The sequence below is a fragment of the Monodelphis domestica genome, chromosome 1, assembly GCF_027887165.1.
Source record: "Monodelphis domestica isolate mMonDom1 chromosome 1, mMonDom1.pri, whole genome shotgun sequence".
Lineage (NCBI taxonomy): Eukaryota > Metazoa > Chordata > Mammalia > Didelphimorphia > Didelphidae > Monodelphis > Monodelphis domestica.
The window spans coordinates 103297317-103324308 of record NC_077227.1 but is presented as its reverse complement, the minus strand read 5'-3'; the positions used below and the strand labels follow the sequence as shown (position 1 = coordinate 103324308).

Genomic DNA, 26992 nt, shown 5'->3' with positions numbered 1-26992 from the left:
GAGAGTAGGTCTATATCAACATCTCACACCCTATACCAAGATAAATTCTGAATGGATAAATTACTTAAATATAAAGATGAAACTAGAAGGGAAGCAACAAATTGGGGGGGAAATATTCATAACAAAAACCTCTGACGAAGGTCAAATTTCTCAAGTATATAAGGAACTAAATCAATTGTACAAAAAAAATCAAGCCATTCCCCAATTGATAAATAGGCAAGGGACATAAATAGGTAATTTTCAGATAAAGAAACCAAAACTACCATTAAGCACTTGAAAAAGTGTTCTAAATCTCTCATAATTAGAGAAATGCAAATCAAAACTACTATCAAGTACCACCTCACTCCTAGCAGACTGGCTAATATGACAGCAAAGAAAAGTAATAAATGTTGAAGAGGATGTGGCAGAATTGGGGCACCAATGTTCTGTTGGTGGCATTGTGAATTGATCCAACCATTCTGGAAGGCAATTTGAAACTATGCCCAAAGGGATTTAAACTACCTGCCTTTTGACCCAGCCATACCAATACTGGATATGTACCCCAAAGAGATAATAGGGAAAAATACTTTTACAAAAATATTTATAGCTGTGCTCTTTGTAGTAGCAAAAAATTGGAAAATGAGGGGATGCCCTTCAATTGGAGAATGGCTGAACAAATTGTGGTATATGTTGGTGATGGAATACTGAACAAACTATAGTATCTGTTGGTGGTGGAATACTATTGTGCTAAAAGAAACAATGAATTGGAAGAATTCCATGTGAACTGGAACAACTTCCAGGAATTGATGCAGAGTGAAAGGAGCAGAACCAGGAGAACCTTATAACCTTATACACAGAGCACAACTATATACACTGTGGCACAATCAAACATAATGGACTTCTCTACTGTCAGCAATGCAATGATCTAGGACAATTCTGAGGGACTTATGAGAAAGAATATAACCCACACCCAGAGAAAGCACTGTGGGAGTAGAAACACAGAAGAAAAAAACATTTCCTTGATCACATGGTTTGATGGAGATATGATCAGGGATGTAGACTCTAAATGATCACTCTATTGCAAATATTAATAATATGGAACTAGGTCTTGATCAAAGATACATATAAAACCCAATTGAATTGCTCCCTGGCTACGGGAGGAGGGAGGGAGAGAATATGAACATGGAAAAATATTCTTAATTAACTAATTAATTAAATGAAATTTTAAAAATTGTCTGGCTTATAGTGGGTCAGATGAAACAATTTTGTACTTGAAGGGAAAAAAGCACTGAGCTTTTAAAATAAAAAGCCTAACTACCTGGGGCTCTAAGAAGCTTTGGCATGGGTACTAGCCATATCCCAGTAAAACCTGGACGGACAGGCTAAACAGGGTCAAGAGTAATGGACAGACCTCAAATCTACCAATGTGTTAATGAGATGTCTACAAAACATGTGAAGACTTCTCTTGGTAGAATGGACAGATGAGGACATTCTTAACAAGTGCCATAAAGGTGGCTGTATCAAGTGCACTGAAGAGCCTAGAGCTTAGTCAAACATAAAAGATACCAAGATAATCCTAAGTATCCCAGGCTGTCACCAGTTGTCCTGACTTTTATTTTATCACTGGACTTTAATAACTTTGGAAGAATGAGACTGATGGCTTTGTATAACTCTGCCTTACTTAAATCTAATTCATGTACAAGTCAAGACATCATCACTCTGCAATATCTTTGGTCCTCAAAGTCTCTGCCTCTTACAGAACCCAATCTTGAATAACTACATATTTATATTGATATTTTTATCTATAGACAACATGTTATGTAGGTGACTGGTAAAATATGAAATATCCATGTGTCCTTTTCTTTAAAACCTTAATCCAGGCAGATAGTTCACTGGTTTCAATACATACATTGGAAACTCAAAACTAGAGTTCTTTAGAAAGTGATTATTGTGCCACCCTCTTTGTGCCATTGATAATGCTATTGTTATTTCCAGAAGTAGGAGTTTTACTAACATTTTCGTTTATAGAGTACATAAATATAGCTTTGTATTTACCTTGCATAGTTAGTCAGTCCTCAACTTTTACAGGGATGATGTTCCTTAAAATGGTGCAAAAGTTAAAAACATGAACATTGATACCATTTACCTATGGGAAGGAAATAGAGGGTTAGATTCCTGGGTCCACCAAAAACTTTAATCTTTCACTAGAGATTGCTAAAAATATACTTTTCTGCATATAATTCTATATAACAACACATTAATACTGATAATATATACTTTTCCTAAAATAGTAACCATGAAATAACCGATGAAACGTGGTAGACAAAATTAAATTGGAAATGAGGAAAACATTTTTTCTCCCTAATACTTCTCTAGAATTCTGAGACTTTTGTGCAAACATCTCAACATTAGTTTCAGACAATATTCACTTTTCATAATTCTTGAAATCTACAGTGAAGTACTTTTCTGCTTTTTGTGAATATCATGAACTGTCTGTTCATTAACAACAAACTTGGGGCTGACAGTGGTTGCAGACATTCTACCTGAAGTTTATCTAACACCTTTATTTCTCACTAAGTCTCATTATTGACTTTACACAGTTGGGCTTATAGTCCAAAGGATTTGCACAGTACTTTAGGGGCATAGTTGCAACACAAAACTTGAGTTTTAAAGGCAAACAATGAAAATATTCAACAAATTCATGGGGAGCTCTTTTCAATGACAGGCTGAACAAGACCCATGAAGCACCTAGTAGGACACCAACTGCTCCACAAACTTGTAGGCATTTTTTCTATCCTGCACATGGCCACAAAAGTGCAGAATTGCCAACTTAAAAATGAAAATGAGATTACTAATATAATCGTGAAAATGCTGAAAGTTAAACACCAAAAAGTTGACATTTGGTTGTATTTTCCCCATCCCGTTGGGACTAAGTACATACTTAGTACTCTTGAGTGGTTGAAAATCAGCAAGAGCAAGTAATTAGTGCCTCAGATTTGGAAACAGAACAAAGAGTTTGAGGACATTCTTATAGACCTGATTACCTAGGCTAGAAAACCAACATCTGTGTGTTGTGTCCTCACATTAATATCCCCTCTGTTTTCTCAAAGTCATTTGGGGCTCTAATTATTTTCTGTAGAACTCTAATACCTATATATCTCACTCAACCCTTTAAGCAGTTCCCTGACCCTCAGGGGAAATGGGAAAGCCAGGCAAGCAGTCACCTAAGTAAGAAATCCTTTCCTTCAAGAGCCTTAATTATTAACACTCTCTTTAATGCAGGCAAGAGTTTATTCTGCCCTTAGAGAAGGATCTTTAGACAAGTCTAGAAAGTCCTTAGGTAAAAATCCAGTTAGGTGGGTTGATGTAGGCTATGGCTTTGAAAGAGGGGATTGTTTGTTCTCCTACCAGGTCTCCTTTTCTCACCTGATCTAGGAACTTCTTATTCATTAGTGCTATAACCAGCCAGTATTGCATTGTTTGACCTTTCCTCAAAAGTTGTTTTGGAACAAGAGCTTTATCATATGTTCAGTATAAGCAACTAGCTGGGCTACCTCATGTCCAGGGTAAGGTGAAGGATTTTGAGAGATCTACTCAGGCTTTCTGCTTTGTTCTTAGAACTCTCAACTCTACTTCCTATAAAAACAATCTCTGAGGTCAATTTCCTTAATAACTGGCTGACCTCAGCAACAGAATCACTTCCTGGCTTTCTCCTCATCAACTATTTCCTTGATCTTAATTTACTCCTTCTTTCTCCTATTTAAATAGAGTAAGACAATTTAATAGCATGGTAATTTGTTTGTTGAATCTCTTTCGGTTTTTTTACATCACAGTTATTTCAACCCCACCCTTCCTTTTGGCCAAGAAAAACAAATTAAACCATCTGATTCAGAGATTATATCAGACCAGATAGTCTGCCTCTCATGCTAGTAGCCCTCAGTCTTTCAACCATGGTGGAGAAAGGTATGGTCTGTGTTCTGTTTTCTAGTGTCTTCATTGATTTTTTAATAGCCTAAAGAGTTTCTTTTCATCTGTAATTATGTACCCATTGTATATATTCTCTTCCTGCTCCTGTTCTTGTTCATTCAAATGTCCTTGTTTTTCTGAATTCTTCAGTCATTTTTTTCTCAATATTTTGTTACATTCACACTCCTCTGCTTTTTTCAGTATGTTCTCTAATCAACAACCACTCAGCTTGTTTCTGCCTCTTTTCTGCTAAAAAACAAAAGAATGCTTCTTGAAATATCTTAATATATATTGAACTTTTCCCTGACTTCCTTTGGGGTATGAGCCCAGTAGTAGGATCATTGAGTGATACATAGGTAGAATAGTAGTAGTCTCTTGGTAACCGAGAATGACAATCATCATAGGTAGAATATATACCCACAAATAGATAGATAGATACAATAGACAGACAGACATACACACATATATGTGTATAATATCGCTTACACTTAGCATTTACTATGTGCTTTATAAATATTGTCTTATTTGATCCTTACAACTCTGTGAGGCAGATGTTATTCCCATTTTATAGATGAAGAAACTGAGGCAAACATAGGTTAAGAGATTTGCTCATAGGCACACAGCTAGTAGTTGGTCTTTCTGAATCCAGGCCCAGTACTCTATCATACTAGATAATTATTAACTGAAGAAACAATCCAAGCCATATGATTTATTAGCAAAAAAGGGCAAAGTAAATGGGTCAATGGATTACCTGGTCAGTCCAAAGATTCTAAATACAGAATCAGAAAGATTTTTATGTACTAAAAACAATTAATCAAAGAAGATCAATTGATTAAAAGAAAATAACTAAACAGCATGCAAAATTAGTTAATTTGATTTTTAATTAGAGGAAATATTAAGGAGTGTCCAAGATGAGAGAGGGAGAGTAAACTGATACAACTCCCTGCAATCAGAAAAAGAGGTGTTCCACTCCTCCCAAGTGTCTGTATTCAATCAAAGGAATGTGGAAACAATACTGATTGACCAATAGAGGGTCAGTTTTCAGATAAGAAAAATGGGTTGCTTATGAATAATTGTGAGAAAATTCCTGCTTCAATCTTTGGCTCTGACTAAGTCAGGATAACTTAGTTGCTTAATTAAGGTTATCTAAGCAGCAGGTAGAAGTGGTCTAGCTTCCCATTCAGGCAGGACTTTGTTCGAACAATGCAATAAAGTTTTCTGATAATTCTCATAAATGAATAAAGTTTTCTCACAAGATATTAATTGGACTAGAGCCATAATTGAATAGAAGAAGCACTGATTTACATCCAGAATTGAGTCACAAGATGGAATCAGTGTTTCACTTAAGTTCCACACTATCCACTATATCACCTAGCTGCCTCAGGTTGGATCTAGAATAATTAAACTGTTTTACCACTGTACTTGTTTTCTCACAGTCAATACATATTAAGCACATACATCTCAGATAATGTTAATAAGTACTGGGGTTACAACAAGAGGTAGAGAGGTAAAAGGCATTCCCAGCTCTCAGTAAGCTCACAAACTTGTGTTTGTGCTGAGTCCCTGTGGATCCTGTCAGCAATTCATGACCTCATTTTGGAGTTTTCTTGGCAAAGATACTGGAAGGATTTGCTACTTTCTTCTCCAGCTTACTTTAAAGATAAGGAATTGAGGCAAACAGTTAAGTGTTTTTCCCAGAGTCACACATCTTATAAGTGAATCTTCTATGCCTGGTACTTTATTCAAGGTGCCACTAGTGTTTCCTCAGCTCCACCCATCACTGGGAGATGATGGAATTAGCCCTCAGGGGATGGGAGTAGCCCAGCCTGGAGATAGGATTAATCCCAATGTGCCTTGCCCTCTCCTACCCAAAAGCTGAACAAGGTGAAAACACTAAAACTGACTCTCCCAATGGCTGGTTTTGCATAATCCCTGCTTTTGGTACTAAGCATGCTTATGGTACAATAGCACAGACTAATATAGTTCCTCTAGCTTCAGCTATGGCATCCTAATTTGTAAGGATCATCAGTATTAAATAATATCAAGTCTCCTTAAAACCTGTTAAATCATTTCTAATATTCATTTAATCAGCACATTTCATCTGAGTCCCAGATATCCCATGTAGTTATCTGGTCTCTGGGAATGTCTTGCCTTTGATATTCTGGAATGGACCTCATCCTCAGGGCACCTCTAAAGGAGGCTCCTCCTAGTAGATCTGTTTCACTTGCAGAGATTCCTAGATAATTCTGCTAAAATCTACCAGTAACAAGACTCAATACAATTTAATACAACCTCCTAAATTTGCTTTTCCAGTAACTAGTTCATGTGATGAAAATGAAGTCAAATCATATGGATCTAACCCTATTCACAACAGAACCATAAGAATAACAAATTAAGAATCCATAATTCACCCAATAATTCAGAGAATTTCAGTATCATTTGTTTTTTACTCAAACCCTGTATTGGATATATATCATGCCATCAAGAGGCTTTTAAGAATCTTTAAATAACTTTGAGAGCTTGATTTGTAAAATGAGTCCTTCTATCTCTTAACACTATCAGGTAGGGACTTCAAAAGGACATGGTTTAAAGTTCTTTACAGTTATTAATGTAAAAACCTTAATCTATTTTTGAGAACTTATTATGAAATATACTGAAGGCCTATATATTGCATAAAATATTTAGAATCCAATCATATGTTTTTAGATTTCTAAGTCTAATTTTATTACTTTCGCCATTTATTTCTCTATTAATTTTTTAAAATCTTAACAGCTTTGTCTTATATATCCTTTTTGAGGATATAGATGTATAGGTATTTGTGTATGTCTGTGTATTATTATCACATCATCTTCAAGGAGTGAGATTCTTTAAGGACCTAATTTTATACATAAATACTACATAGCTATTAGCAAGGAGATGGCAAGCCTAAAAACTCTTGTACCTAGTTGCATAGGATATGGAATTGGTGACAAATACAGATTTAAAATACGAAGATCTTTTATACTTACACCCTATTATAGTAACTCAGATGTTTTAATATTAATCCCATTTATTAATAATTTAGTATTACAATGACAAAAACTTATATAGTTCTCCTGCTCTGATTATAGACATTTTCTATGAAAGGAAAAAGGAGGGACATGGTTATGACAATCTCAAGATTGTCCCTTCAAAGGCATAGACTAACCTCACATAAACCAATTCCCTTAGCTCTGTTTTATTCCAATTAAGTGTCATAGTTAACAGACAATCATGTAGCAAAGTCCCACATTATTCACTGCATATCATGGCCAGTATCAGAATTAACCAGGAGAAAAAATTTCCTGTTCAGAAAAGAGCATAGCAAAATGGGAAACTGAGTCAAGAGGCTCCTACCTTTGCCTACTCAAGATCATCCCCTCAACTTTTTCTAGGGACAGATACCACCAGTAGCAGTTCTCAGACTAAACTCTTTTTTTGGGCACTGCATGGCATTCCCCTTGAATGGTGGACTATTTGACTTCATGACAATTCAGACAATCATACCTGAAATCAAAACTTGGAAAAATGTCAAATTAAAGTCCTAAGAGATTATATCTCAAATAGCAAAATACCACAAATCACAGATTGGGGCTAGGTTATTATTACTTTTCTCATTTTTTAATAATAGTTAACAAAGAGCACAAATAAGAACATATCATTAATCCTTAATGTACGAATTAAGAATAATCATATTCTGGAATTTTATATATATACAATGAATACAAGATAGTTGACTCGAGATCCCAGAAGAATTTTGGCTATTATAAATCTCTAATCTATAATGTCAGTTAATCGCTAAGGCAAATTTTGTCATCTAAGTTCTATCGGTGCTAATTGGCTCAAAGATATACCTTCAATATATATAATTTTTTTAAAACAATATTTTATTTGATCATTTCAAAACATTTGACTGTCACTTACAAAACTTATGAATATGTATAATTTTTTTTTTAACCCTTACCTTCCATCTTGGAGTCAATACTGTGTATTGGCTCCAAGGCAGAAGAGTGGTAAGGGCTAGGCAATGGGGGTCAAGTGACTTGCCCAGGGTCACACAGCTGGGAAGTGGCGGAGGCCGGATTTGAACCTAGGACCTCCCGTCTCTAAGCCTGGTTCTCAATCCACTGAGCTACCCAGCTGCCCCCTAATATATATAATTTTTAACAGATACAATTTCATAAGTTTTGTAAGTGACAGTCAAATAGTTATTCAGCCATTTTAGAACAAAATAATATTCCATTAAATATTTAAGTTTTCAAAAATTTTACCATATTCTTTTAACAGCTCAATTCATAATTTAATAGCATTTAGTTTAAGAGAAATGTTTTCCTAACAGTACTTCTGATACAATGGTTTCCCAAATTCACAACATAAGAAAAATTTTAAGAACACAATAATATACAATAATTAAAACATGAAACAAAACTTATTACCAATCAGATGACATAAATTCATTTGAAAGCATTTCCAAATTTTTTTGCATAATCATGCATTTTATCTCCTTTAGCATTCTTTACTGATTGCATTCAAGACCACCATAGAGTACTTACATTTGCCAGTATTTATATAGTGCTTACCACGTACCATAAAGAACTTTATAATTATTATATCATTTTATCCTCAAGACAAACCTGGGAAGTAGGTGTCATTATTATGCCCTTTACAGATTAGGAAACTTTGGTAAAGTGAGTTAAAATAACTTGACTTTAACTCAGATTTTCCCGATTCCATCATATTGCCTTAATGCCAAAAAACAAATGTGTTTGCATGTAGCTCCGATTTACCACAATTATCTTAATAAAATATATCTCAATGTAAATGAGGTCACATTATGATTTAGTTTCAGGGCAAATTTCAACTAAATCAAAGCTGGATCTATAATCACTATTGGTGGTATTGAAAAAATCTCAAATTTCCCAAGGGCCATTAGCTATCAGCACCTAAAATTTCAGGATACACTGTTTTTAGTTAATTGAAACACACACACACACACACACACACACTCAGGCAATTGGAGGTTTAGTGGCCAGAGCGCTGTACTTTGTGTCCTTAAAACCTGAAGTTGAATCTTGCCTTAACTGTATAATATTGAGCAAATCACATAATCTCTCAGCCTTAGTTTCCTCATATATAAAATAGGGATAATGATAGTAATTTCCTCACAAGAATGTTGTAAATGTATTTTCATATAAAGTGTCATGTGTTTTATTATTATTATTATTATTATTATTATTATTATCATCCTGATTATCTTCTTGGTATGTAGGGAGTCTTATAAATATTTCTCGGTACTATATAGTATTGGTCCAGAACCCAACACTTCCTGCTGGTAGGTGGGTTGGAGTTAAGTAATATTGATTCTACGTACAGACTCTCTGAAAGCAGATGTTGCTGACTTTAAAAAAAAAAATGGACTTTAAAATCATCAGATGACCCACCTGTCCTCTTATATCCTAACCTTCTCGGTTCCAAGGGAGTATAAAGACAACATCTGTTTTATCAGGCTTCTAGTAAAATGTGTTTATAGGAAAGTACAAAGGTAAAAGATGTGTGGATATCTGTACAGTCAGTACCCACAACTTCAAAAGATCTGATTGCCATTTTGGTACTCCCCTTACATTTGTTATATGCTTCATAAATTATTCTGGTGGGTGGGGTCTGAAAGAGAAATTTATCAGCACCCTACTGATTGTGTCACTCAACCCTCAGAAAAGGTTTATCTCATAAAGCTTTTCAGCTTTTTTAGACTCTCACCTTCATGCTACAAAGTAGCATTAGAGAAAGTTGGATGGTGTGAATGTGTGGGGCTGTGTGTGAAAACATAGAGGTGTGTAAAATGATACCTATAGACTACTCCCATCACAGTTATTTAGCCAGCAGAATGCTTGAGCAAACTTTAGAAAATAAAATGTTTTTTCGAAAGGTCATATATTTGGAAAAGCCAAGGATAGAATTGAGCAGTATTAAGCAAAACTGTGTGCTAGGCACTCAAGATACAAAGATGAATTCATGGGTCTTTGCTGTAAGGAAGAACACATTTTATGAAAGACAGAAAGTATGTTTATGGAATATATACAAAATAAGTATTTGTGCCACAGGGCATACCCAAGAAAGGAATCATGTAGAAAGTAGTGCTTGAATTGTCTTTTTTTTTAATCCTTACCATTTGTTTTAGAATTTATACAAGTATTAGTTCCAAGGCAAGGGTTAGGCTGTTGAGGTAGAGTGATTTGCCCAGCACAACACAGATAGGAAGTGTCTGAGGCCAGATTTGAATCCAGGTCCTTCTGAATGACTGAACTACCTAGCTGTCCCTTGAATTAAGTCTTGAAGGAAGCCAGGGACTACAAGATTTGAAAGTATGAGTATCAGTTAAAGGAACTAGGCATATTTAGCCTAGAGAAAGAAGTTGACGGGGGCCAAGGCAACATGATTGTGATAGTCACAAATTTTAAAACTGTCATTTATAAGTGGAACTAGACTCTCTATTTCAAGATGCAGAAGAAAGAACAATGAATGAAAATGGTAAAGAGGCCAACTTAGTCTCCAGGTCAAGATAAACTATCTTTATCCAAAAGTAGAATGGATTATGTCAAGAGGTAGCAGAGGGAATCCTCCTAATGGAAGGTCATCAAGTAGAGTCTTCATGATCACTTGTTATTTATGTTATAGTAAGGATTCTTTTCATGTATAGGCTCGACTAGATGGCCACTGTGGTCCCTTCTAACTCTCAAATTCTTTGAAGTGGGGAAGCAGAACATTTCAATCATGTAGAATAGCGAGTACAGGGGGCAGCTGGGTAGCTCAGTGGATTGAGAGCCAGTCTTAGAGATGGGAGGTCCTAGGTTCAAATCTGGCCTCAGACACTTCCCAACTGTGTGACCCTGGGGAAGTCACTTAACCCCCATTGCCTAGCCCTTACCACTCTTCTGCCTTGGAACCAATATACATTATTGATTCCAAGATGGAAGGTAAGGGTTTAAAAAAAAAAAAGAATAGCTAGTACAAAGGCAAAGAGACAAGAGATGGAGTGATATGTGCAAGGATCAGCAAGAAGAATGTGTTGCCCCGACCCTAAAGTACAAGAAAAAGGAATAAAGTATAATGAGACCTGAAATACAGGTTGGGGTCAGGGATCTGGGTCGTAATACTATATAGACAGCTCAGTGGCTCAGCCAGAGGCAAGACCAATATTGTTCAAGTCATTCATTTGAAAAATGAATTTTAAAAAATTTAGAAGAAATACTAAAAGCACATATAAAAAATGGAGGAAAATAACCAACAATGAAAGCAAAATAGCACAAATTTGTATAAAATGCCAAACTAAATCATAGAATAAGCTGAGGCTTCAGGGGGGGAAAAAAGATAGAAGCAATTTTTTTTTTGTCTATTAGGTAAGTTTAGAACTTACTCTGATGAAAGATGGTCTAAGTTCATAGTATATTAACTGACTGAGGAAAAAGCAAAATTAATCATCTTTAATCATCTTTATTTTTCCTCTGCCTTTATCTAGGAGGATAATCTTCATTTTTAAAATTTTAATATATAGTTTATTTATTTCATTAAATATTCCCCAATTACATTAATTTTTTTCTCCCTCCCCTACCTCTTGGGAAGGCAAGCAATATAATATGAATTATACATGAAAAGTCATGCAAAATCTATTTCCATATTTTCCATATTAAAAAAGAAAGCACATGCAAAAAATAAAAATCAAATCAAAAGTATACTTCAAGCTAACAGAGACTATGCCCACTACTAAGGTGAAAACCTTTTTCCTCTACTTATACTTCCTGTTTACTTCTGATACTTTATTATCTAGCTTCAGACCCTACCTCATGCTCTAGTAAATCTACTACATCCATGCTTATGAATGAATACAGAGATCTTAATCTCTAAATCCAATGGCATTTAAGGAGAATAATCTTTAAAGTAAAAAGGGTACATTTGAAGACTAGGATATGTGAGAAGGCAGCTATTTCTTCAAATCAAGTTCAGAGTTAAAAGCCCAAATAACTTGCACTCCAGGAAAGAGAAAACTTGGATGATATGACAGAAACACAGTTAACAATCTTGACAGCATCACAGAGAATAGGAAAAGTGCCAGACAATAAGAAAAATTAATTATTCCCTTAAAAAAAGATGAGAGTAGTATTGAGTTTAGGAACTATAAGCTAGTGAACTCAACCTCACTCTTCAACATCTTTAGAGTTATAAAATTTATTATTGCATTTTCCAGTCAGAACAGGTTTTATTAAAATGCAATGAAGGGGGGGGGGGGAGATTTAGACCTAATCCCACTAACAGAGAAAAAGTATACATTCTGGTAGGTTGGATACCTAGTCAAATGGATTCTTGCACTGAAGTTTAAGGTCATTGCCTCATGAAGAGGAAGAGACCCATGGTTCTCAAAGGCTTTGCCAAAAGAATCTAAGATCAACTAGGTTTTACCAAGCTAGAAAGACTTGAAATTTTAGACCCAATGGACTACACACTTGTTATCTTCTGAGCAACCTGGTTCATAACCAGGCTAGCTGCAAGATGTTGACTTTTTTGCCACAACTACTCTTAAAAACCCTCTAAGCTACAGTAAAATTGTAGTCCATATCAGGAGAGAGGTTACCCCCACATCCATGAATGCTATGGATTCCTACAGATTCTAAAAGGATATAGAAAGTCTTTGCCAAATATTTTGCTGTGAAAAAGATTCTACTAGGTCAAAGTAAATATTTAACTTATCCTTTTTCCCTGTAACTCTCTGGTAAGGAAGAACCATGCTGATTCCCAATGGATTACTTTCTTCTCTTTTCTAAGTAGTCAAAAAGCATGTTTTAGGGTCCTTCTGATATTTCTAATGTTTTCTTCAGGTTTTCCAATATCTTAAGGCAATTTGCATGACCTTTCTCTGGTTTTGGAGCAGGTAGGGAGAGATGTGGAAATGGAGAAGCAGCAGTAATAGGAAAGGTATGTGAATTTTTCCTTCTTCCTCACTGGAAGGTGCTATATGGAAGGTGATGGAGAAGATCCTTCCTGAACCCTGAGATGGACTAATTGAATCCTATTTACTTCTTTCCCCCACCTCATTTACAAAAAAGGCCTTCACACCTGCGGAGGACCCTTTCATGCACCTTCTGAGTTGGAACTATGGGCCCAAGACAAAAACACTATAATTGTGGCAACTAGCCCACTGACATATTGGCCTGGAATATTTATTGTAAGAACCACAAAACTTGCTTTTTTTTTTTAATTCTTCCCTCGTCTTAGAATCAATATCATGCATTGTTTCTAAGGCAGAAGAGTGGTAAGGACTAGGCAATGGGGATTAAGTGATTTACCCAGGATCACACAGCAAGGAAGTATCTGAGGTCAGATTTGAACCCAGGGGGTTCCATTGTCAAGCATTGTACCCTATCCACTGTGCAACATAGCTGCCTTCACATTCACTTGATCAATGAGGAAACTATGATCAAGTGACTTGGCTAAGGTTACACCTTGGAAGCAAAGGAACTAAGATTTGAACACAGATCCTCTGACACCAGAATTGGTCCCTTTTCTTCCCCCCTCTTGTTCTTTTCTCCCTTAGTGTTCCTGAATTAAAGGAAGGAAGTCTAACTTGTATACTTCCAATCACAAATTTTCTCTTGTTTCTTTTTTTGGGGGGGAGTGGGGGAGTTCTATCTTTTTTTGTTTGTTTTAAATTCCAGTAAGAGCATAGATCAAAGCAAAAGATTCTAGAGGAAATATCTTAAAGGTATTTAATATCCCTATAGGTATTTAAGGTTCAACAATTTCCTAAACTATATCAGCTCTATTCCCAACCACCAAAGCTGATATTCTCACTAACTCACCTTATGTGTCTCTTCATGGACCTTTAAAAGGCAATGCTAACTGGGGTGGAGAATGCATAGTCATCCTTTCCTCCCTTGTGGTCAGAATTTAGTAAGAGGAATCACGTGCTCATTCTGTGATTGCCTAGAACTTCCTTCTCCTGGATGTAATCTTTACTATGATAGAGAATGCCCTTTCACCCCATTTCTTTTGCTGAAGAAGTCTGAAACCTTCACATTTTCTTCCCTTAAATGAAAACACAAGGGAAATAGTTTCAATCCCAGGCTGATTTTAGGATTGGAGAGCCAAAAGGCATCTTAGAGATCATCTAGGTCATTACATAAGAGAGCATAAGCCCAGAGGGAAGAGAAATGGCTAGCCAGAGATCATACCAGATAGCAAGAAACAAAGCTGGGATTTAAAAGCCAGTTTTCTGACTAGAAATCTCCTGTTGATTCCACTGTTAACACACCCACTCTCACCCAATAAGACAGCCCACAGTAAATTGCTTCATCTCTCTCAGCCTCAATTGTCTCATCTGAAAAGTGGGAAGTTAATTTTTATGCCACCTGCTCAAAGAGTGGAAGATCAAATAAGAAAATGGATACAAAGACTTTGTAGACTCCAAACACTATCAAAAGAGAAAAGGTTATAATATTTCAACTTGGCAGAAGTTCTTGTTGAGCAGGAAGAGCACTTGAATTTAAAAATAGTACCCTGTTACTAACATTACTTTCTGGAAACTTGACTGTTAAAGGAGTTGGCTGGTTTTTGAATATGCACAATTCAGTGGCTTTAACCATTTCAAGTTGGGACTTCTATCTCAGCTCTGCTCTGGAACAAAGATACATTTACAGTCAGAAAGCAAGAGCTCCCTTCTTTATACACTGATCAATGAGTTTGGCTCATGTGAATGTTATTTCAAATTGCATGAACATGTTTTCTGCCTTTACTATTTCACAGGTGAGAAAGCTGCCATGTGTATCTGAATGATTACAGTTTGGTGCCAGGCTATACTAGATTTCTTTTTTAAACCTTTACCTTGTGTCCTAGAATCAATTCTAACACAGAAGAGTGGCAAGGACTAGGCAATCGGGGTTAAGTGATTTGTCTGGGGTTACACAGCTAGGAAGATTCTGAGGTCAAATCTGAACCCAGATCTTCCTGACTATAGACCTGGAATTCTATCCACTAAACAACCTAGCTGCTCTCTCTTCTGTATTTTTACTAGAAACTGTGGGCAATGGAGGGAAAGCACCTCTAAATATACTTTCCCTTTGATTTCCCTTTCAGGTGTGCCCATCTCTTTCAAACAAACTTTAACCTTGTCGTTCACTCGCAAACCCCATGTGATCACTTGGCATATATTATAGGACTTATTGATGGTTGTGGGCAACTCCGAAGAAATTAAATTTTGGGGACTTTCTCAATACCCTTTAAGCCCTTCATCTGATTCCACAAAGTGATCTTTTTAGCCCCCCCCCCCCCCCAAGAAGCAAGATTTCAAAGCCTCTACAAAATGAAACTTGCTCTGCTTCATTTGCAATCTGTGTTTTTGTCAAAAAACAACAACAACAAACATGATTGGGGGCAGCTCAGGGGATTGAGAGCCAGGCCTAGAGATGGGAGGATATGAGTTCAAATTTGACCTCAGACACTTCTAGCTATTTGACCCCAGGGAAATCACTTAACCCAATTGCCTAGTTCTTAACATTCTTCTCTCTTGAAACCAATACACAGTATTGATTCTAAGGTGGAAGAAAAGGGTTAAAAAAAAAAGAAGCATGGTCACAGGAGCATCTAGGTGGATCAATGGAAAGAATGCCAGGCTTTGGGAGTTGGGAAAATTTGGGTTCAAATGTGACCTCAGATACTTCTTAGCTATGGATCCTGGTCAAGTCACTTAACCCCAGTTGCCTAGACTTGTTGCTCTTCTGTCTTAGAATTCATACTAAGACAGAAGATAAGGGTTTAAAAAATATGGTTGGGCTTGGGCAAGGCTTCCTTCCTGTTTAAAACAGAGTTGGTCAGTGAAATAGACATCACAGAGCCCAGCTGCCAAAGGACTCACTGTCAGAAAGGTATATATCTTTTGCTTTTTCCTTAGGAAAGGAATCTTTATGTCTAGCTCTCATGTCCAGCTGTAAAAAACAAAACAAATCAAAACAAAAAATCATAATAACTACAGGCAAACCCTGTCCCTCCATAGGAAATGGAAACATAGAATCTTTTAATAGAACATCAGCTTGGACTAGTATATCCCAAAGAAGATGGATAACTGATAAGGCTGATCTAAGCAGCTTTGTTCCACAAAAGGAATTTGCTTTGAGCCTCCACCTCCCTCTGCTAAATGAAGTGCTCTCAGAGGAAGAAGGCTGTCTTAGCAGATGGAAGGTTTTCAGTTGATGGTGCAGGGGATAGAGCACTGAACTTTGAGACAGGAAGATATGAGTTCAAATAGTCACAGCTACTTACTAATTGCGTAAACCTGGACAAGTCTCTGTTTAACTTTTGTTAACCTCTGTTTGTCTCAGTTTCCTCAACTTGAAAATGGTGCCCAGAGCACATACATTGAAGGGTTATTATGAGAATCAGATGAGAGAATACTTGTAAAAAGCATTTAGCACAGTGCTTGGTACATAGATGGCGTTTTATAAATGTTTATTCCCTTCATCTTCCCTTTCCTAAAGAAGAAGGGCAGTTTAGGTAGCTATTTCAGTCTAGTTTGCAATATACCATACTGGCTCCATAAGGTCTTCCCTGGGAGAATACTAACCTCTTGATCCTAAAAGAGAATGACATTGGAACTTTGTCCCTTCAAAGTTCATTTGGAGTTTCATTAACCTAGTGAAATCTCACATTGGCTCTTTATCAACTGCATTAGTAGAGGAAAGGTGGGTACTAATTCCAGTAATAGCCCAGTACAAGAGGACACAAGAAGCCTAATCCCATTTCTTTTGTTGCATAGGTGAAGGGCTAAACTTCAGCAGTAGCTTTCCACATGGCAGAGATGAAAGGTCAATGCAGGCACAACCTGTGGCCATTAATTCTACTTGATGTAGATAGCAGCCCAATTGTGAAAAGCACTAAGAATACATAGAATACTTTTTAACCTGTCTTCTTCCTTCCCTGCTTTACACATACTTTTAAAGACATTAGACTCTTCCTACACTTTCTTATGTAGTATTAATACACAGCTATAAGAAATCAGAAATAAAGTGATGGAAATAGGGTTGTATGTTTTTTTCTGGATGTTCACATTGACTGACACTTAAAAGACTTGGCTTGCTGCTGCCATATGACATTGATTATAACTACTTTTAAAAATAGATATTGACCCCATCCCGGGTTTTCCAGATTCTTTTTCTAATTTTCCTCAGTGTGTCTTCCTACCATCTCTAAATGCTGGTGCTAGCTGAGAACTGCAATACCACAATATTTATTCTGAATAAATTAATGTCTAGGAATATAGGATGTGCCACCTACCTACCTTCCAAGCATAGATTTTATTAGAAAGGTAAATTTGCCTTTGATCTCTCTTGGCAATAAGGTCAATAAAAATGAAAATATGGAACCCTTTACTGATCCCTTAAATGATCCTTACCATTCTAAAATATGAATTGTTAGCTCGTGATGATAGCATAGAGGAAAAGGCCACACAAATCAATCAACAAACATTTATATTATATACCTATTAAAAAGTACCAGGTACTAGAGATATGAAAATCAAACTTCCTTGTCCTCAAGCAGCCATTATTTTTTTCCAGTTAGAAAATATGGAAATGGGGGCAGCTGGGTAGCTCAGTGGATTGAGAGCCAGGCCTAGAGACGGGAGGTCCTAGCTTCAAATCTGGCCTCAGACACTTCCCAGCTGTGTGACCCTGGGCAAGTCACTTGACCCCCATTGCCTAGCCCTTACCACTCTTCTGCCTTGGAGCCAATACCCAGTATTGACTCCAAGATGGAAGGTAAGGGTTTTTAAAAAAAATATATGGAAATGTAAGTTAGGAAGTTCAGGAAAAGCACTAACATGGGTTCAGGTGGCAAGAAAGACCTAATGTAGAAGACAATACTTAAACTGAACTTTGACCAAAACTAGGAATTTTTCAGAAATGTGGAGTAAGTGCATCCATGTATGGGAGACAACCCAAGCAAAGGCATGAAGAAATGGAGCTCAGGTCATATATTAAGACGATCTTATAAGTTATAAAGGTTCTCTGGTGCATTCTTCATATGGTTGTGAATTCCTTGTAGCTCTCCATATGAGAACTCTTTGTCCATATCTTTTGACTAATTATTTATTGGAGAATTTTTTTTGGGAGGGGTATGTGTACATATATGTTTCATATACATACATGTAAATATGTGTATATATACAAATATATGGAGAATGAGAGACACAGAGAGAGGAATTTCAGGGACATGGCAAAAACACCTTGTCATACCACCTTCATGATTATAAAATATAATAATAAAATATTATAAAATTATACGTTAGAAAATTATTCATGAGTCAGTCATCCCTCAATGTAAATGAGTTTATTAGGTCCTTTCCTCACAGTAGATCAGACAATAGAAGAAGGGAGTATGAGTAATCATGGAATATAAGAACTCTAAAGGAACTGAATATACTTAAGCCAATCACCATCTCTTTACAAAGGAAATTGAGAAGCAAGGGAAGTGATATGCTCCAAATAACATCAATAATTGCAGAACTAGTATACAAATCCAAATCTTCAGGACCCCCATCTTTTCTTTTGACTCTATTAATTGGCTCTTTGAGCAAATCAAATCCCTTTGTCCTCAGTATTGTCAAAAAAGCAAGAATAATGCTTATGCTACATCACGTTGACATGAAAAGTATTTAGAAGCTCTCAGCTGTATAGCATCTTCTAATGTACAGTTATATGTAAAATGAAGACAGTAGCCACATATTCTTGAAAGTCTCTTGGAGTTGTTATGAGGCAGAGATACTGTAAGGAAACAATGGTGAGGGGCACATATTGCATCATGTATAGAGTACATTATTCCCTTTGATCTTTCCTTTTCTTTCAGTATCCAGTAGACTCCATGATGCTCCCTCATACCAAATTCTATTATATGACTTATTGGAAATAATTTTTGCTAAATTTGGCATTTAATGAAATCCAACTGGGCATTTCCTGCTCCAGGGCCCACGTGATTCATAAACAATATTTTCTTTTTCATAAACTAGTAATATGTTGAAGAAGAACATTAAACTCTGGAGAGCTTAGCCCTGGGCTAATAAGACTTCTGGACCAATAAGTCATCATTATCTCCACCAGGATATGTCAGGAGTTGTCATGAATGTTTCTAACACTGAGTTCAATGTGATATAAATGACAGGTTAGAATAGGAACAAACAAGAACTCCTTTCTAGGAATCTGAACAGAAATATATGGGAAATGTGCAAACTGTCCAATAAATACTTATTTGAAGCTTGCTAGAAAGTGACTATTCCTTCAAGGTTTAGGACAAAGGTGGCAATGCAAGCATTTTCCAGATTAAGCAAACTGGGATTCAGAGAGTTTAAGGAATTAGATGACCTCAGGTGAACTGAGAGATTGAACCCAGATCTCCTGATCTCAAGCCTCAGGCTTCATCTACACCAGGGACTCCTAACCATTTTTGTGTCATTCCCTTAATTATAATGTCATTGATTATCACCATTTTATTCTGTATATAATTTGTTTATATTTAGTAGTTTTCATATTGCCTTCCCCATTGGACTGGAACTCCCTGAGAGTAAAGATTGTCTTTTGCCTTTCTTTCTAATCCCAGTACTTAGATGGGTGCCTGGCAGGTGGTAGGTGCTCCAAAATATTTACTGACTGACTGACATGGACTCCTTTGGAAGTCTGTGAATCCTATGAACTCCTCAAAATATTTTTAAATACATGAAAGAAATAGGATTGCAAAATAAACCCACTACAATGAAAAATAATTTTTAAGATATTTAACAAGTTCACAAACCTCTGGTCTACTCCATCTCAATCTTCAAGTTCTTTCATCATCTTCATAATTCTTCTGCCCATCACAACCTTAAGACTTCTAGAAGCAAATCAAAACTCTTAGGCTACATAGCATAATTAGAACTGGATGAAAAGGCAGGATTGTGAAGTTTTTTTATGTTTAGATAAATCATACCTTCTTTGGGCCTGTTTCCTCTTTTGTAAAAAAAAAAGAGAGAGAGAGAGAGAAAATTGGATTACGTATCCTTCCAAGTTTATCTAAATGACAGTAACAACTGTCTTAATGTGACATTCCCAAGTTTATTTAAGTAAAAATATCTTTTGGAAATAACATTGGATTTGAAGACAAAAATCCCCTCCACTCCTGTGGCCTTTCCCTCTGATTAGCTGGTTCCTTTCAGCATCTCCATTTTAATTCAATAAATCAAAAAACATTTATATAACACCAACTACGTGTCAGACACGGTGCTAAGCACTGACCAAACAGGTCTTCATTCCTTTCCAGGCTGTACCCATGACTCTGGACTTTCTGTACCATGTCTCCACCCCCTGTATCTGGTACCTTCATCATCTTCTCTAACCCATCTCCATGACTCTGGACTTTCTGTACCATGTCTCCACCCCCTGTATCTGGTACCTTCATCATCTTCTCTAACCCATCTCCCACAGCTTCATTTTAGAATATCTAAGTCACAGGCCTAGTGTTAATTTGAATGTATAATAAACAATATGGCATAGCCAAAGCATTGATTTGATTAGCTTTAGTTATGCTTTATTATTAGGTGCAAAAGGGATGAGAAGATCTTATAGTTGTTTCAAAAGTTTAATAAAAAATGAAAAATATATCTTTTTTGAACATTAGGTCAGATTAATTGCAGTGATAGTGGATAGACTGCTTTACTAGAAGTCAGGAAATCCAGATTCAGATCCTGATTCTACACTTACTAACTATTGTAACCCAGGGCAAGTTATTTAACCTCTCTGGGTCTCAGTTTCCTCAACTGTTAAAAAAAAAAGGTAGTAGGGTGGGGATCAGATTAGATGGCTTCTAAGATTCCTTGCAGCTCTAAATCTATGATTTAGCTTTCTCATAACAAATCAGCTCACATTTATTTAACACTTTACAGCACCCAAAGCATTTCCTTACTAACCAATGGTTAAAGCACTGAAAATTATTCTAGCTGTTTTATAGAAGAGGAAGTTAGGGTCCCAGAAGAGTAATGATTAGCTTGACTAAGGGCATGCTGCTAGGGGAAGAGGCAGAAATCAAATCCTCTGTCATTCTTTCTTAAGGAACATAGATTCACATTCTGCTCCTTTTTCCAAAACTGAAAATTATGTTTCATTTTCCCTATGGTGCATTTTTATGCTCATTAAACCTTAAAGATTAAACTAAAAGAAAAGAAAATGATATAATGTATAGCTTGTCTTTATAAAAGCTTTCTTCTGTTTGATATTAACTTTCATAGCTGGAATTTTTTTTTTAATTGGGAAGCAATTGCATAACAAATCTCTTTTTTTCCTTTTGTCATATTTTACACTTCTCCCTTACTGAAGTATACCACTGGTATTTGAACAGGTAATTTCTACCTTTGAACCTGTTGCAATGCAGGTACAAAGATTACCGAGGTGCCTTGTTGGCTGCACTTAGGGCAATGTAAGTGGGCTCCAGGTACAGTTGTATCCCAGGGACTGTTTGTTGAAGAGAGCTAGTATTGAATGTATTACTTAGAGCTGTACAGGAAGGTTTGTGAAACATATTTCCTGAACTCAGGAAAGAAGTATTCCTTAAAGGTAAGTTGCAATAAAATCTCCCTCCTGGTCTGATGGGTGTGTATGTGTGCCTGTATTCCTGTTGCTATTTTCTTTTCTTAGGGCTATAATACATCAAGGTTAGTGTCTGCCAAGACTTAAAGTCTAGAAGTCAGGAGATCTGAGTTTTAGTCCTGACCCTGCCAATAATTAATTAGGTAGTTTTGTTTTGTTTTGTTTTGGTTTGTTTTGGAGGGGGTCACTTTACCTTGAGGGAGGGCTGTCCTGAAAAATGAGCAGTTAGCCTGTATTTGTACTGAATCCCATTTTCATAGCCCTCTAAGGTTTATGAACTGCTTTCACCATATCCCAGGAGATACCACTTTACAGACAAGAAAGCTGAAGGATTTTGGCGTTAAGTAACTTGTTTATATATCTAACAAATTCTTGAACCTGGAGTTGAACCCAGGTGTCTAGAGTCCATCTGCCACCCAAATGACTATAACCCAGGGGCTCTAAAATGCTCTCTAATTCTTATATTCTAAATGGTACTGACATTTTATGTAGGAGTCTAGGAAATGGCCTTTGGGATGGTGTGAGGAGAGATAGTTATAAGAAGGAAAGATATAAGATGGTTATAATTCTCTGCTGGAATTCCCCACAGGTCCATTTAGAAATTCAAATATCCATATGGTTATATATGTCATTTAGTGGAAAGATTTCTAGATTTAGAGTGAGAGAACCTGGATTTGAATCTTTTTACTTCCTTTTTGATCCTGGGCAAGTCTCTTAAGCACTATTAAAGACCTTAATTTTCCATCTGCAAAAGGAAGTTAGACTCAGTGACTTCAGAGATACCTGATCTCTGACTAGAGAAAGTAGAAGCTTCCATGAATCTTCTAATATAGTTATCTTCTGAAATTGATCAGTACTAGATGAAGAGAAAGTTATATTGTGCTTCAAAAACTTTTTTTTTAATTATTTTTATTAAGAAAACCTATGCATGAATTTGCATAGTACTCTAGCACTAAAATAATCCTCCAGTATCTCAGAATGTCAGAGCTGGAAGGAATCTTTAGAGACTTGATCTAACCTTATTTTTAAAGAAGAGGAAATGTAGACCAAGAAAAGGACAATATTCATTTAGTGTCATATAACCATAGAGCTATTTGGAATTGAGCAGGCAGATGGGAAAAGGTCAGGATGATAGCTAAATTGAGTTACAATTTACTTTGGGTCTTTCCCACTTTCTTTTGTAATCTGTTCTTTCTTACTTTCCAACTTTCTTTTCTTTCTTTCTTTCCAACTTTCTTTTCTAAGCTATTCTTCCTTCCTTCCTTCCTTCCTTCCTTCCTTCCTTCCTTCCTTCCTTCCTTCCTTCCTTCCTTCCTTCCTTCCTTCCTTCCTTCCTTCCTTTCTTTCTTTCTTTCTTTCTTTCTTTCTTTCTTTCTTTCTTTCTTTCTTTCTTTCTTTCTTTCTTTCTTTCTTTCTTTCTTTCTTTCTTTCTTTCTTTCTTTCTTTCTTTCTTTCTTTCTTTCTTTCTTTCTTTCTTTCTTTCTTTCTTTCTTTCTTTCTTTCTTTCTTTCTTTCTTTCTTTCTTTCTTTCTTTCTTTCTTTCTTTCTTTCTTTCTTTCTTTCTTTCTTTCTTTCTCTTTCCTCCCTTATCTTCTGACTTAGAATTGAAAGAATCAATGTGTGTTATTGAGGAAAGAATGTCAAAGGATTTGAGTTTTGCCTCTTCCCCTGGTAGCATGCCCTTAGTCAAATCAAACATTATTCTTCTGGGAGGTTCCTCTTCTATAAAATAGAGTATCAATTCCAAGACAGAAGAGCAGTAAGGGCAAGGCAATTTGAATCAAGTGACTTACCCAGGGTCATACATTTAGGATATGGTTTAGATCACATTTGAATCTAGGACCTCCATTCTTTGGGTCTGGCTCTCTAGCTACTGAGCCACCAGTTGCTCCCCAATCTGTTATTTCTGGGAGGGAAAGACTGGTATAGACAATCACTATCACAAAGAGAATTTAGCAAAAGCCTTCTTCCCTTGATCTGATTTTTTTTTAAACCCTTACCTTCTGTCTTAGAATCAATATTGATTCTATGGCAGAAGAATGGTCAGGGCTAGGCAATGGAGTTAAGTACCTTGCCTAGAGTAACAGGGTTAGGAAGTGTCTGAGGCCATATTTGAACCCAGGACCTCCCATCTCTGGGCCTGGCTCTGAGTCCATCCACTGAGCCACCTAGCTGGCCCCATGCTTGATCTGATTTTAAGATAGCATAGCACTATAGCACTATCTAAAGCATAGGTTTTAAAAACTTTTTTATGTGTCATAGACCCTTTGGGGAGTCTGATGAAAACTGTGAATACTTTGTTTAAATCACAGTTTTTAAGTTAAAATAGCATAAAGTGATAAATTTCAGTTAACGATTAGTAAAAATAAAGACATAATTTTTTCCCATCCAAGTTTATAACTCTCCACTCCTTCAATCTATCCACAGACCACCTGTAGGCTCTTTAAGAACCTTGGTTTAAAGAATGAGCACTAACTGATTAGACAGTTTAATTATATATTTCACACTAAATTCTACTTGTTCTTAAAAAAATACCAGTGGAAAAAATGATTTTATGTTCTAGAATATTTCTGAAGTAGGCTAGGACTAAGAGGGAACAGAGAATTAATTCTTTTTCCTAAATAAAGTTTCCATTCTTCTAGTCTTCATCAATACTTCTTGGACTTCCCCAGGCTCCCCAATTGGAAAAATGCAAAAGATATCACAATTAGATAAACTAATTGTAAGGGTGGGGGGAGGGACAGGCTAAAGAGTGGAAGTCTCAGGGAAACTAGTTTATCCCTATAGTGGTTTCCACCCATTCATTCCTAGTCCTAATCTGGAGGGGCTGCTCCACTCGAAAGCCAGGCGTGGCCTAGGTAGGGCTATGATGTCTTTTGTCCCTTGACTCCTCCACAGTGTGGCCACCCTTTCTTAATAATATGGTCAAAGGTAAGCTTTTCCTGGGCTCTTTCTCTTCTGTTCAAACACAAGTCATGCTGGGTAGTCCTGAGGTGTGCTCCACTTGGCAGGACAGGGTTTTGTGTCCGATGATAAAATCCAGGCAGACTCTTTTGGGTTTCCAATACTGAAACAGAAATCAGTTGGAAATCTCTTAGGGAGACGTCAAAGGCTTCCAAAAGAGCCAGTTTAGCTAGGGACGACTTCTTTCCTGTCAGAACACTTCCACTTTCAGTTAGAAAAAAGCAACCAGGAAGTGGAGAGCCCTGGGTATGTAAGGGAGAGTCTGCTCATGCCTGACTTCTGTGTACACACGAGCTGGGGATAAATGGAGACTTACCACACCAGCTGTGGGTCTGAAATCTGTCCATCTGATCCCATGGAAGAGATCTCCTGAAGGCTGCCAGGACTGAGTGGAACCCAGGACAGTGGGAGGCAAGCTTAAGGGACAGGAGCCCTAGGAGGGAAACCCAAATCTAGACAACTTGACCGATGCTACTCTCACACCAGGTAAGGGCAACATCCCAAGGGCTCTAATTGTCTAAGAGGTATTGGGAAAATAAGGGGAAAGTCTGTGGGGAATGACCCCATTTTTTTTCTCTTCCTACCCAATTCCTGACTATTTTGACGTGGTGTGTGTGTGTGTGTGGCTTTGTTCATTCAGATTCACACTACATGGAACTTGGGTTACCTCGAATAAGGATATGGAGAGTGGGGAGATGATACCTAGAATCTAAACAGTACAAAATAATGCTCTCTTCTGGGGAGGGACCAAGGCAGAGAGCTCTGGCTAGAACTGGCTTTGAAAAGTGCCTTCTTTGAGATGCCTGCTATATGGGGGAACAGCAAGAAAGAACAGGGAGGCCTGGATCAGTTAGTTTTCCCTCATTCCTGAGTGATTTGTGGAAAGGTTGAATTAAATTAAAATTCTGGGCAGGAAAGACTGGTATAGACAATCACAATCACAAAGAGAATTAATTTAGCAAAAGCCTTCCCTTGATCTGGAACTAAATTAAAATTCAAATCTGGATTTTGGTGCCTTTGGGGTTCAGGTACTAGTATCATTGATCCTGAAGTAATCTGGGTGATGATTGTAGGCTTCAGAGAGACCACAGATCATCCCTAGGTTTTAGCAAAGAACTGAAGTTAACAGATATTGTTATAGAAAAAACTATTTAACTATTTTTCTAGCAGAAAATTTTTAATAGAACTATTAAATAGTCAAAATCACTCTTTAATCAAGGGAAAAAGGGGTTAGTGCTACTAGGTTGCTCGACTGCACCCGAGTCTGGGTGCCCTGGTCACTGACCCCTGGGGGTACCACTGACTCAGGATGGACTCCTAGGAACAAAAGAATTTGGGGAACCTATATACCACTCTAGATGACCTGGGGGTTTAGGATTAGAGGGACAGTTGATTGACTTTACAATGGTAAAAAAGGAAAATGAGGAGTTTCAGACTGGAATAACAGTGAGGGGCTGATGCTCTACTATGAACACCAAAGGGAAAGATTCAGCCAGGGCTGGGCCACTTTGGTTATGGACCTTAGCCTAGGGGGAGAAACCGAAGGGACAAAAGAGATACCTAGCATTGAATGGGATTAGCTGTTCCCGCCCAAAACTACCGGGATGTCCATTGTTTGGTGAAGAGGGACCTTCCCTCAGGGGGAAACCTCCTGCGACAAGGTCAAAACCTGCAGTTTCTACCCTCAAACTAAATAAACTGGGGATTTCTAGATTTCCTTGTTGACAGTATAAATGATGGAGTGTTTGAAATCTCTAGACCTCCTTTCCCTACTTTCTCCCTCTCTTCCCTCCCATGGTAGGGAAGGGACTGAGTAAATCAAAAGACTTGGCATATTAGAACAGGGGAAGAATATGAAGCATGAATACATTTATACTCTGGGGAAATTAAACTAGAATTCAAAATAGCAATCTTATTTGAACTAAAATTCTAAGCATTTAAAATTCTCAACTCTTCCAAGCCTGGTTTTTGGCCAGTCACTTGTATAAAACTTTCTAAAAAAATCAACAAGTCTTAAATACTTCCTATGTGCTAGCATTGAGAGCCTATGTTCAGGGGTTGTGAAGACAAAAATGAAACAATCTCTGCCCTCAAGAAGTTGATGTTCTATCAGAGAAGACTACATCTTTATGTGTATACAATAGTTATTCTCAGCAGAGTTTGGGGGAGTTATGGGGAGTCTAGAAGCTTGGGAAGTAGGAACCAGGAAAAAACCTCATGTAGCAGGTAACATTTTAATTGGGCTTTTAAGGAAACGAGAGTCTGAGGTTAAGATGAGCAAGTGCATTCCAGTGTGAGAGGAACAGAAAGAAGGCCAATTTGTCTGGGCTCTGGAGTCTAAGAAGGGAGATGATGTGTGATAAGCCTGGGAAGGTAGACCAGTGTCAGGTTGGGAAGGGGCTTGAAATACCTAG

General features: G+C 37.0%; 1 protein-coding gene across 2 annotated transcripts in view; it reads left to right on the top strand.

Moving 5' to 3' along the window:
• Positions 1–21424: 21424 nt before the first annotated feature.
• The window catches only part of ACSL5 (acyl-CoA synthetase long chain family member 5), a 61990-nt gene continuing 56422 nt past the window's right edge, over positions 21425–26992 (top strand). Inside the window, exons 1-2 of one of the 2 annotated variants that reach the window (XM_007479007.3) lie at positions 21425–21581; positions 24941–25064. The gene's annotated coding sequence lies outside the window, so the exon portion shown is untranslated. The remainder of the gene's footprint in view (positions 21582–24940; positions 25065–26992) is intronic. The other variant, XM_056803888.1, reaches the window with a different exon arrangement.